At 41.8% G+C, this 11,321-nt stretch overlaps 1 pseudogene; it reads right to left on the bottom strand.

The window, feature by feature from the left end:
* Positions 1-7,127: 7,127 nt before the first annotated feature.
* Positions 7,128-10,383, bottom strand: LOC109561316 (tubulin beta chain-like; annotated as a pseudogene).
* Between the last annotated feature and the right edge of the window lie 938 nt (positions 10,384-11,321).

Genomic DNA, 11,321 nt, shown 5'->3' with positions numbered 1-11,321 from the left:
TGGGATTTCTCAAGAACACTGGAGTGGGTTGCCATTTCCTACTCCAGGGGATCGATCTTCCCAACTCAGGGATCGAACCCACATGTCCTACATTAGCAGGAGGATTCTTTACCACTGAGTCACCCGGGGAAGGTAAATGTAGGACACTTCTTAGGGAAGAACATTTAAAATACTGGATAAAACATGAAAAACATACTTTCAAATACATGGCTAATTTAAGAAGGAAAATCTTCAGAGACCAAAGTGATAAAGCATGTATGAAGAGATGTAAGCAGGCAGAGTATTGGGCATGTATTTTGTGGGGATGGTAGGTTATCTGCATTGCCCAGTGGCCTATTTGGGTTTGTTCAGGCTATACATGTGTGGAAAAGGCAATAAACCTGGAGGCCTGCATAGGCAGCAAGAACAATTAGAGACCCTGCACAGAGTCTGCTCTACTGGCAGGAGTCACTGGGACAAGCTTTCCTCAGCTTGCTCAGGCATGACTCTGTCCTAGTCTACTCTGTCCACTGTCCTCAGAGGACCTGTATTAGGATCTCTGAATGTCACTAAGTTAGGGGCAGCTGCCTCCCACCCTCCCTCCTAAGATATCCCCTCACCACATGCAAAAATCAATTCCAGATAGCCAGAGGATTTTAATATGAAATGCAGGACTTCAATACTTTTAGAAACCAGTATGCAATCTCTGCATAGGAATAGATTCTTAATCAATACATCAAAATAATAAGTCATGATAAATATGATCATATTAATTTATCACGAGGTTTCCCCCCAAACCGGAAATATTACATCACCAACTGGGAGATCATCTTTGTGAACATATACACCCAATAAAGGATAGTGTCCAGAACCTGGAAACATTAAACCAATACGAAAACACAAACAATCTACTAGAGAAAAAGGTAAAAGACATTAGCAGACATTTCACAGGTGAGGGAAAGAGCCAATAAACTTATGAAAAGAAGTTCAAGTTTATTAGTAAAAAGGGATATGCCAAGTTTAATCACAATGAAATATATTTTACAAACATTATAAATACGTTTACATAGTAAAATGTAAAGGCACTGAAATACCAAGACTTGATGAAGATGTGAAAAACTGCACAGTCACTTTAGAAAACACCTTGGCCTGATCTAATGAAGTTGATCTACATCATATACTTCTACAAACTTACCAATTTCGAATATATAGCTTATAATGTTTCATGAGTCCTGGTGTGCTTGGATCAGTCTGATTTATATCACTTTTCCTATGATTTTTTAAGTATTTATTTATTTTTGGCTACACTGGGGTCTTCATTGCTGAGCAAGGGCTTTCTCTAGTTGTGTTGAGCTGGGCCTGCTCTTTGTTGTGGTCACAGGCTTCTCACTGTGATGACTTCTCTTGGTGCAGAGAATGGGGTCTAGGTGTGAGAGCTTCAGTAGTTGTGGCACATGAGCTTAATGGCTTTGCGGCATGGAGGATCTTCCTGGACCAGGGATTCAACCCTTGTCCCCTGCACTGGCAGGTGGATTATTAACCACTGAACCACCAGGGAAGTCCATGATCACTTTTAATAGCGTCTCTTTGCTCTCCCCCAATTTTTTTAGTTTGATGATAAAATGTATGGCTATTCTATCATCATCATTAAAAAGATACATAATGATATACAAAAATATATGATTAATGAATGCCTATTATCAAAGATTAGGTTTCAGCAATTTCTTTTATTCTTTATACCATCTTTTTTTTTCCTTTTAAAATATGCAGGCACTACAAAGCAATTAGATTCCACTCTAAGACTGGGGACACCATTGATAAGGTACACATGGTCTTCTGGTGGGGTCTGCTTAAGTTAGGATAATAGTTAGGATCCCCTGACAACAGTAGTACCTGATCACTAACATAGGGGAGCAGCTGACCCAACCATTCTATTTCTTATTCATCTCTTGGTGATCATATAAATCTTTTCCTGTTTTTCTCAACATCCTAAAACAATTTTTTTCCCTTGAGAAACGTAAATTTTTTCCAGATTTCCTTAGAAATATTTTCAAAGAGAATTACCCCTTGAGATCACTGTCTCAACCTCTAAATCATTTAAAAACACACTTCAGAATCTCCTGAAATTTTTCTACCTACTTCCTTACAAAAATAATCCTGTTTTTCATGAAACAAAGCATTCTTGAAACAAGCAAACAAAAACCATAGTTGTCTTGTTACTTTCTATTATGTCTTTATATATTTTTAAATTAGTATTGCAGTGCTATTCCTGTTTTTCACTATGGATGCATTTTTTTTTTCAACCACCATCTGTATAGATTCGGTTCAAATATATCCTAGAGATATGAAGAAATGCATTCTGAGTTTAGTAAATTGGGGATTGGCAATAATTCTAAACAGTGCCAATTTATAATATTTTAGGGTGATGGCAAACCAACCAGTCTTAATAATTCATAATAAGTCCAGCTCATCCAAGTAAACCTCATTTTAGCATGATGATATTCTACCTTTAGTAAACACCTTCCATGGCTTCTTCCATCTTTCCATCTTCAAATATTTATTAAGCTTGCAATTTGCTAATGATAGAAAGATACAACATGTGCTAATGATATAAATGTAGTGTTTCTCAGTACTTGATATGCCCTACTATACATTATCTGTCTTTTAGAGATCACCTAATTTTCTCATTCCTAAGACATTTTAGAAAAAAGAAATGGTGGCTTTGGCTATATGACAGCAGTAGAATTGTACAGCATACAAACTATGTTAGTATATATTATCCTAGCAGTTTTTAAAGCTCTAAGAGTGTTAGAACTATTGCATCTCTATAGCCTTTAATGTTATGGTATGAAGATCAGCTGAACTAAATCCATCTGACTAAATGGCATAGTTACATACAATTCTACCTTGAAATAAAGAAACTCCATATATGTAAAAATATATTTAAATAAAATGTATGTATTTTACATAAAACACTGCTGCTTAAAAAGATAAGTAACCCAGTGGCAGACCCATGCCCAGGGAGGGTCAGAATTGTTCAGTTCAGAAGGTCTTAGAGGTTTTTTCCCCTTGTTTTATGGTTTTTTTTTTTTTTTTTTAATACTTCAATTCCCACTTATTTTTGGCTCTTAGGGCAATGTCATCTTTTCAATATGAAAAAAAAAAAGCAGCAAGTTCAACACAAAGTAGAAACTGAAATGTAGAATAGGACAAAACCAAGAGTAGGGGTGAAAAGTCAATGGCAAAGGTAAGAGATGAGATGTTGCCAAAAGATAGGGGGTGTCCTGTCCCCTCTCTGGGAAATGACATTTCAGTTCGGTTCGGTTGCTAAGTCATGTATGACTCTTTGTGACCCCATGGGCTGCAGCATGCCCAGCTTCCCTGTCCGTCATCAACTCCTGGAGCTTGCTCAAACTCATGTCCATCAGGTTGGTGATGCCATCCAACCATCTCATCCTCTGTCATCCCCTTCTCCTCCTGCCCTCAATCTTTTCCAGCATCAGGGTCTTTTCAAACGAGTCAGTTTTTTGCATCAGGTGGCCAAACTATTGAAACTTCAGCTTCAGCATCAGGCCTTCTAGTGAATATTCAGGATTGATTTCCTTTGGATTGACTGTTTTGATCGCCTTGCAATCCAAGGGACTCTCAAGAGTCTTCTCCAACACCACAGTTCAAAAGCATCAATTCTTTGGTGTTCAGCTGTGTTTATGGTTCAACTCTCACATCCATACATGACTACTGGAAAAACCATAGCTTTGACTAGATGGACCTTTGTTGGCAAAGTATTGTCTCTGCTTTTTAATATGCTGTCTAGGTTGGTCATAGCTTTTATTCCAAGGAGCAAGCATCTTTTAATTTTAGTCACATCTGCAGTGATTTTGGAGCCCAAGAAAATAAAGTATGTCACTGTTTCCATTGTTTCTCCATCTATTTGCCTTGCAGTGATGGGACCAGATGCCATGATCTTAGTTTTTTGAGACCATTGAGACATTTAGGTGGTACCATATACGTTTCCATATCCATTCTTTTCTGTAAGTAAAGATAGGGTTGGGGAGGGGCTTTCTGGAGACTTAGGAACTAAGGCTAGTTTCTCTCTTGTTCCTCTTGACCCCCTTTTCTGACTAGGAGAAAGAAAGGAGTCCAACATTGGGAAGGAGGTTCAGTGGAAGAGGGAAGGATCTTACTTGATAGAATGGGGCCAGACACTTGCAAAGGAAATATCCCAGGAGAGAGCTTTCAGGGAGACTGAAAATGGAGATAATACTGTCCACACCTCCCCAGAAACTGAGAGAGGAGCAGGGAGCTAGATATCTGAAAGCTAGTGCTTTAACTGCCTGGATGCCCTTTTCCAAAACACTACCCCTTCCATGAACTGCAGCACGCCAGGCCTCCCTGTCCATCACTAACTCCCGGAGTTCACTCAAACTTACGTCCATTGAGTCGGTGATGCCATCTAGCCATCTCATCCTCTGTCGTCCCCTTTTCCTCCTGCCCCCAATCCCTCCCAGCGTCAGAGTCTTTTCCAATGAGTCAACTCTTTGCAGGAGGTGGCCAAAATACTGGAGTTTCAGCTTTAGCATCATTCCTTCCAAAGAACACCTAGGACTGATCTCCATTAGAATGGAGTGGTTGGATCTCCTCGCAGTCCAAGGGACTCTCAAGAGTCTTCTCCAACACCACAGTTCAAAAGCATCAATTCTTTAGTGCTCAGCTTTCTTCACAGTCCAACTCTCACATTCATACATGGCCACTGGAAAAACCATAGCCTTGACTAGACAGACCTTTGTTGGCAAAGTAATGTCTCTGCTTTTGAATATGCTATTGGTCATAACTTTATGGTTGGTCATAACTTTCCTTCCAAGGAGTCAGCGTCTTTTAATTTCATGGCTGCAATCGCCATCTGCAGTGATTTTGGAGCCCTAAAAAATAAAGTCTGACACTGTTTCCACTGTTTCCCCATCTATTTGCCATGAAGTGATGGGACCAGATGCCATGATCTTAGTTTTCTGAATGTTGAGCTTTAAGCTAACTTTTTCACTCTCCTCTTTCACTTTCATCAAGAGGCTTTTTAGTTCCTCTTCACTTTCTGCCATAAGGGTGGTGTCATCTGCATATCTGAGGTTATTGATATTTCTCCCAGCAATCTTGATTCCAGCTTGTGTTTCTTCCAGTCCAGCCTTTCTCACGATGTACTCTGCATATAAGTTAAATAAGCAGGGTGACAATGTACAGCCTTAACATACTCCTTTTCCTATTTGGAACCAGTCTGTTGTTCCATGTCCAGTTCTAACTGTTGCTTCCTGATCTGCATATAGGTTTCTCAAGAGGCAGGTCAGGTGGTCTTGTATTCCCATCTCTTTCAGAATTTTCCACAGTTTATTGTGATCCATACAGTCAAAGGCTTTGGCATAGTCAATAAAGCAGATATAGATGTTTTTCTGGAACTCTCTTGCTTTTTCCATGATCCAGCAGATGTTGGCAATTTGATCTCTGGTTCCTCTGCCTTTTCTAAAACCAGCTTGAACATCTTGAAGTTCATGGTTAATATATTGCTGAAACCTGGCTTGGAGAATTTTGCACATTCCTTTACCAGCATGTGAGATGAGTGTAATTGTGTGGTAGTTTGAGCATTCTTTGGCATTGCCTTTCTTTGGGATTGGAATGAAAACTGACCTTTTCCAGTTCTGTGGCTGCTGCTGAGTTTTCCAAATTTGCTGACATATTGAGTGCAGCACTTTCACAGCATCATCTTTCAGGATTTGAAATAGCTCAACTGGAATTCTATCATATCCACTAACTTTATTCATAGTGATGCTTTCTAAGGCCCACTTGACTTCATATTCCAGGATGTCTGGCTCTAGGTGAGTGATCACACCATCATGATTATCTGGGTTGTGAAGATCTTTTTTGTACAGTTCTTCTGTGTATTCTTGCCACCTCTTCTTAATATCTTCTGCTTCTGTTAGGTCCATACCATTTCTGTCCTTTATCGAGCCCATCTTTGCATGAAATGTTCCCTTGGTATCTCTAATTTTCTTGAAGAGATCTCTAGTCTTTCCCATTTTGTTGTTTTCCTCTATTTCTTTGCATTGATCACTGAGGAAGGCTTTTTTTTTTTTATCTCTTTTTGCTATTCTTTGGAACTCTGCATTCAGATGCTTATATCTTTCCTTTTCTCCTTTGCTTTTTGCTTCTCTTCTTTTCAAAGCTATTTGTAATGCCTCCTCAGACAGCCATTTTGCTTTTTTGCATTTCTTTTCCATGGGGATGGTCTTGATCCCTGTCTCCTGTACAATGTCACAAACCTCAGTCCATAGTTCATCAGGCACTCTATCTATCAGATCTAGTCCCTTAAACCTATTTCTCACTTCCACTGTATAATCACAAGGGATTTGATTTAGGTCATACCTGAATGGTCTAGTGGTTTTCCCTACTTTCTTCAATTTAAGTCTGAATTTGGCAATAAGGAGTTCATGGTCTGAGCCACAGTCAGCTCCCGGTGTTGTTTTTGTTGACTGTATAGAGCTTCTCCATCTTTGGCTGCAAAGAATATAATCAATCTGATTTTGGTGTTGACCATCTGGTGATGTTCATTTGTACTCCAGGAGTTGGTAATGGACAGGGAGGCCTGGCGTGCTGCAGTTCATGGGGTTGCAAAGAGTCGGACACAACTGAGTGACTGAGCTGAACTGAACTGAACCCCTTCCTTGGAGGGACTTGCACATGCTCCTTGGTTTCCTTTCTCCTGGTCTGCCACATGGCCTAAGATGGTGGTCATCTGTCCAGGTTTTTAGCACCCTGTTCTAAATGGGATTTGAGGAGACCTAGCTTCTTGAGAGTAATCTCAGAGAGGGAATGTTAACTGGACATATGGGAGGAGTGGGCCCCTGAAGGAAATACAGGGTTACCCAGAATAGCATAAATCTAGGTTCCCCAGAGTGGAAAGAGAGAAACATTCAACAAACAATAAGTATTTATTGAGCACCTTATTATGTACCAGGTGCTGTGCTGGGCCACCCCCACCCTGGCTCACCCAAAACAAAAAAACAAGATAGAGTCAGAAAACACAAATGCTGAGGGTGAGGAAAGGGCCAATTGAGGAAGAAAGCTGAGGGGACTGAGAAGCCTGAGATGATGGGGACTTGGCCTTAGGCCTTCTTTTTGGCCTCCTCACTCTAATCCTCCCCCTCTTCTGTGGTGGCATCCTGGTACTGCTGGTGTTTAGAGATGAGGTCGTTCATGTTGCTCTCAGCCTCAGTGAACTCCATCTTATCCATTCCCTCACCTGTGTACCAGTGGAGGAAGGCCTGTCTGTGGAACATGGCATTGAACTTCTCTGAGATGTGCTCAAAAGCTTCTGGATGGTCGTGCTGTTGCCAGTGAAGGTGACTACCATCTTGAGGCCATGGGATGGGATGTTGCAGATGGCCATCTTGACATTGTTGGGGATCCATTCCAAGAAGTAGCTTCTGACTTTGTTCTGTACGTTGAACATCTGCTCATCCACCTCCTTCATGGATATTAGCCCACAGAAGATAGCATACACCATGAGGTACTGAAAGGTTGTTGCTGAACCATGAAAGATGCTGGGATTCTTGGCCTCCAGAGGAGAAGAATTCAACCCAGGGCCAGAGACTAGGCTTGGTAGCTCAGAGCTTTTGTGTAATAAAGTTTTATTAAAGTATAAAAGAGATAGAGAAAGCATCTGACATAGACATCAGAAGGTGGCAGATAGAGTACCCCCCGCTAGTCTTTAGCCAGATACTATATAGCTACTAGCAGTCTGCTAATTAAACAAAGGAAATGTCTCAAAACTCAGAATGGCACCAGGTGAGTCATCCCGGGCCATAAAACAATTGACATGAGTCTTGAAGAAAGGCAGATTTCCATACAAATATATAGTTTCATTAACTTAGATTAGGAGAATAATGTATGAGCATAACATACTGGTTTGTCAAGTTGGTTCTGAGCCTTTAGGTGAACCCACTTGAAGACAGAGTCTAGGGTACATTAACATAGCTTAAGACAAACATTTCCATAAGGAAAATGCATTGGTCAGCTCAAGGTTTGAGAAGTGTTAAGTGGAACCGGGTGTCATTATGGCAACACAAAGTTTTAAGAGAAACCTCTTTGTATAGAGAAGGGGAAAAAATATAACACTAGTTTGTTTCCTCCTGCCGCTTAAGAGAGAGATAAAAAATGTCTGATACTTGCAGCCTGTGTCCTCCATTTGGGGACCCCTGGCCTTCCTGCCTTTTACCCGCTCAGTACCGGCCATGGTGGGGGTGACAGGCAGCCGTCATGTTCTTGGCATTGAAGACCAGCTGGATGAGCTTGGGCCCACTGAGCGCCTGATACTGCTGGCTTCCATGACTGGTCAGAGGGGCAAATCCAGGCATGAAGAAGTGGAGACATGGGAAGGGCACCATGTTGACTGCCAAGTTGTGGAGGTTGGCACCGAGCTGGCCAAGGGAGCAGAGGCAGGTAGTGACATCACTCATGGAGGCTGGAAGGAGGTGGTTCAGGTCCCTGTGGGTTGGCAAGGTCAGCTTGAGGGTGTGGAAGCAGATATTGTAAAGGGCCTCATTGTCAGTAGATCTATCTCATCAGTGTTTTCCAGTAGCTGATGGGTGGTGTTGTAGGACTCAACCACAGTGCCAGACACTGGCTTGAGGGCACCTCACTGAGGGTGTTCATGATGTTGGCCCCCTCTGTATCATGGCCCTTTGCCGGGAGCCGGCATATTGCATATTGAGTGCATATTGCATATTGCATATTGAGTGCAGCACTTCCCACAGCATCATCTTTCAGGATCTGGAATAGCTCAACTGGAATTCTATCACTGCCAGGAGCCAGCATGAGGAACTCCGCCCATGACAAAGGTCATGAGGAAGGAGGCTCGGCATACGCAAAGGCGGGATCGAGCCTCAGGAGTCCCGCTGGAAATTCTCGAGCATCTACCCCCAAAACCAGAGTCTGCCTACTTTCTGCTTTGTGCTTTCACCTACACCTCTGACTTAACGGGGGGCTGTCCCCCACTACCTCTCTCTGAAAAAAGAGTTAGCTTACAGCTCCAGTTAATAATTCCTGGGTGTGACAGTGTTTAACCTACAAACTCCTTTGGAAATCCTCTAGCCTGCCTGAATAGGTTTTTCCGGCCACATGTGATTGTTCAGAGCCTCCCAACTGTGAGAGGCAGGAGATGTTCTAAACTGTCTACACACAGATTCCTTTGAGTAGTTAAAAGATTGATTAGAAATTGTATTGGTGAAGGGTTTTTCACTTATTGGGCCAATGTTTGTTGCTAAGTCTCCATACCCCTTACCTACTGTGTCCTTGGCAGTGTATTGATTGATATAATGGGTGTATAGAAATGTAAGTAGTAGCCTCAATGTTTGTAACCTTGGACCCTTGAGTTAATTCTTTTCTTGATTGAGCCCACCTCACCTTTGCCCTATAGGAATGCAGCTTTGTCCAATGCTTTTTTGGAGGCTGGTGCCTGACTTTGGAATAATCACCTTTAGAGAAAGATAAGTTTCTTAAAATGTTAACAGGCCTCCTGGCCAGAAGATGATGTAATTCACCTGAACTTTTGCATATGATAAGTTTGAAAGCCTGGCTTTGATTAGGACCAGGAACTGCTGTCCTTGCATGACTCCAGTCCTTCCCCCATTATCCTCTATGCACAACTTAAGGTATAAAAACTACTTTGGAAAATAAAGTGCGGGCCTTGTTCACCAAAACTTGGTCTCCCCATGTCGTTCTCTCTCCCAAATTCTGGCTGAGTCTCCATCTGGAGTGCGGAACCCGCCATGCTTGCTAATTATGCCTGGGCTTCTAAGATCCGACCGGGGAGGCCTCAGTGTCTCCTCTCCTTCAGGAGAACGGAAGGACACCTGCAGCCTACGTAAGTGGTGCAAACTTCTTGTCTTGAAGTTTTATTGGTCTCCCGTGTAAACCAAGCTACTCAGCCTCTTTTCTCCACTGAATTTTCCTACTGAGCTATCCTCATCCTATTACTGTTTATATCTTTGATAAAATATTTAAATAAATAGGTCGCTGACGCCATCCCCGCTTCGAATACCCTGGATCAGCTGGGGCTGGTCCCTGGCAGCCCTTGCCTCAGTTGTTGCCTGCCCCAGACTGACCAAAAACAAATCACCTGGTCTGATGATCTGACCAAAAGGACTTGAGAGAACAGAGCCCATGCTCCTGGGTTCTAGATCCAAAAAGATAGCATGAGGGACATATTTGCCTTCTGTGTCTTCATTGTATTTGGTACATGGAAATGCGGTCTGGCTCCATGATACGGGTGTGGGTCAGGCTGATGCCATGTTCATCACTGATTACCTCCCAGAACCTGGCACTGGTCTGATTGGCTTGGATGTGCATGAGTTCCCTCATTGTTAAAATGTTTTCTGATCTTTTTATTGCCTCAAACTGTGTACGGGGCAAGGAAATATGTAATTAATTTTTCTCTGCTATCTGGTCACAGGCTGGAAGGATGGGACAGGCCCGGGGGGTTGGAGCAGCGAGATCCAAATGTGGCAGCAGGAAGGTTCTAAGAGAGCTGGGAGGCTTTTGATAAACACTAAGATTTTATTGATAATTTTGCCCATGTCATAACTCCCAGAGAGTTAATGTAGGGCTTTTAAAAATTTTTTTAAAAAACACAAAGGTATTCTCTATGTCATACTGTAAAGGTAGTTTGGCAACAATATTTATTTACCACTTAATTGACCAACTAGGTTTGTTCCAAGAGGATTTGGAAGCATTCCCCCCTTTCTTTTTTGTATGATGAAAGGGAAAAAAAAGTCATTCTGAATGTCACTGTAAATGTAAGTTACCCAGTTTAAAAATAATCAAGGAAAGAAGCAAACATGTTGAAGAGCACCTTGACTGTCTTGAATCACATTTCTAAGGGCACACACTGGTGAAAAGATTGCTTACGTTTCGTGTTATTAGACTATGATGGGAAATAACCACTGAATTCTGACTGAGAGAAACCATCACAAGACGAACTGTTTTCCATATCAACCTGTCAACTCAAGCGTATATTATTTATCTCCTGGTTCTTCCTTTGGGAGGCCAAATGTGGGTGATTGTGAGTATAACATTGGAGGAGCCTTGGCTTCTTCTTACCTTTCAAGACTGAGCAGTTTCACTTTTTCTGCTGATTACGAGACACTTTCAAATAATTTTTGCATCTCTTTTCCAGATTTATTGGGATACAGTTGACATATACTGTTGTGTAAGTTTAGGGTGTATGGCATAGTGATTTGATTATGTATACATTGTGAAATGTTTACCACCATAAGGTTAGTTAGCCCATCTGTCAACTC

Source organism: Bos indicus, chromosome 7 (genome assembly GCF_029378745.1).
Source record: "Bos indicus isolate NIAB-ARS_2022 breed Sahiwal x Tharparkar chromosome 7, NIAB-ARS_B.indTharparkar_mat_pri_1.0, whole genome shotgun sequence".
Lineage (NCBI taxonomy): Eukaryota > Metazoa > Chordata > Mammalia > Artiodactyla > Bovidae > Bos > Bos indicus.
Note: the sequence above shows the minus strand (reverse complement) of the source record. Positions and strands in the feature narration are given on the sequence as shown.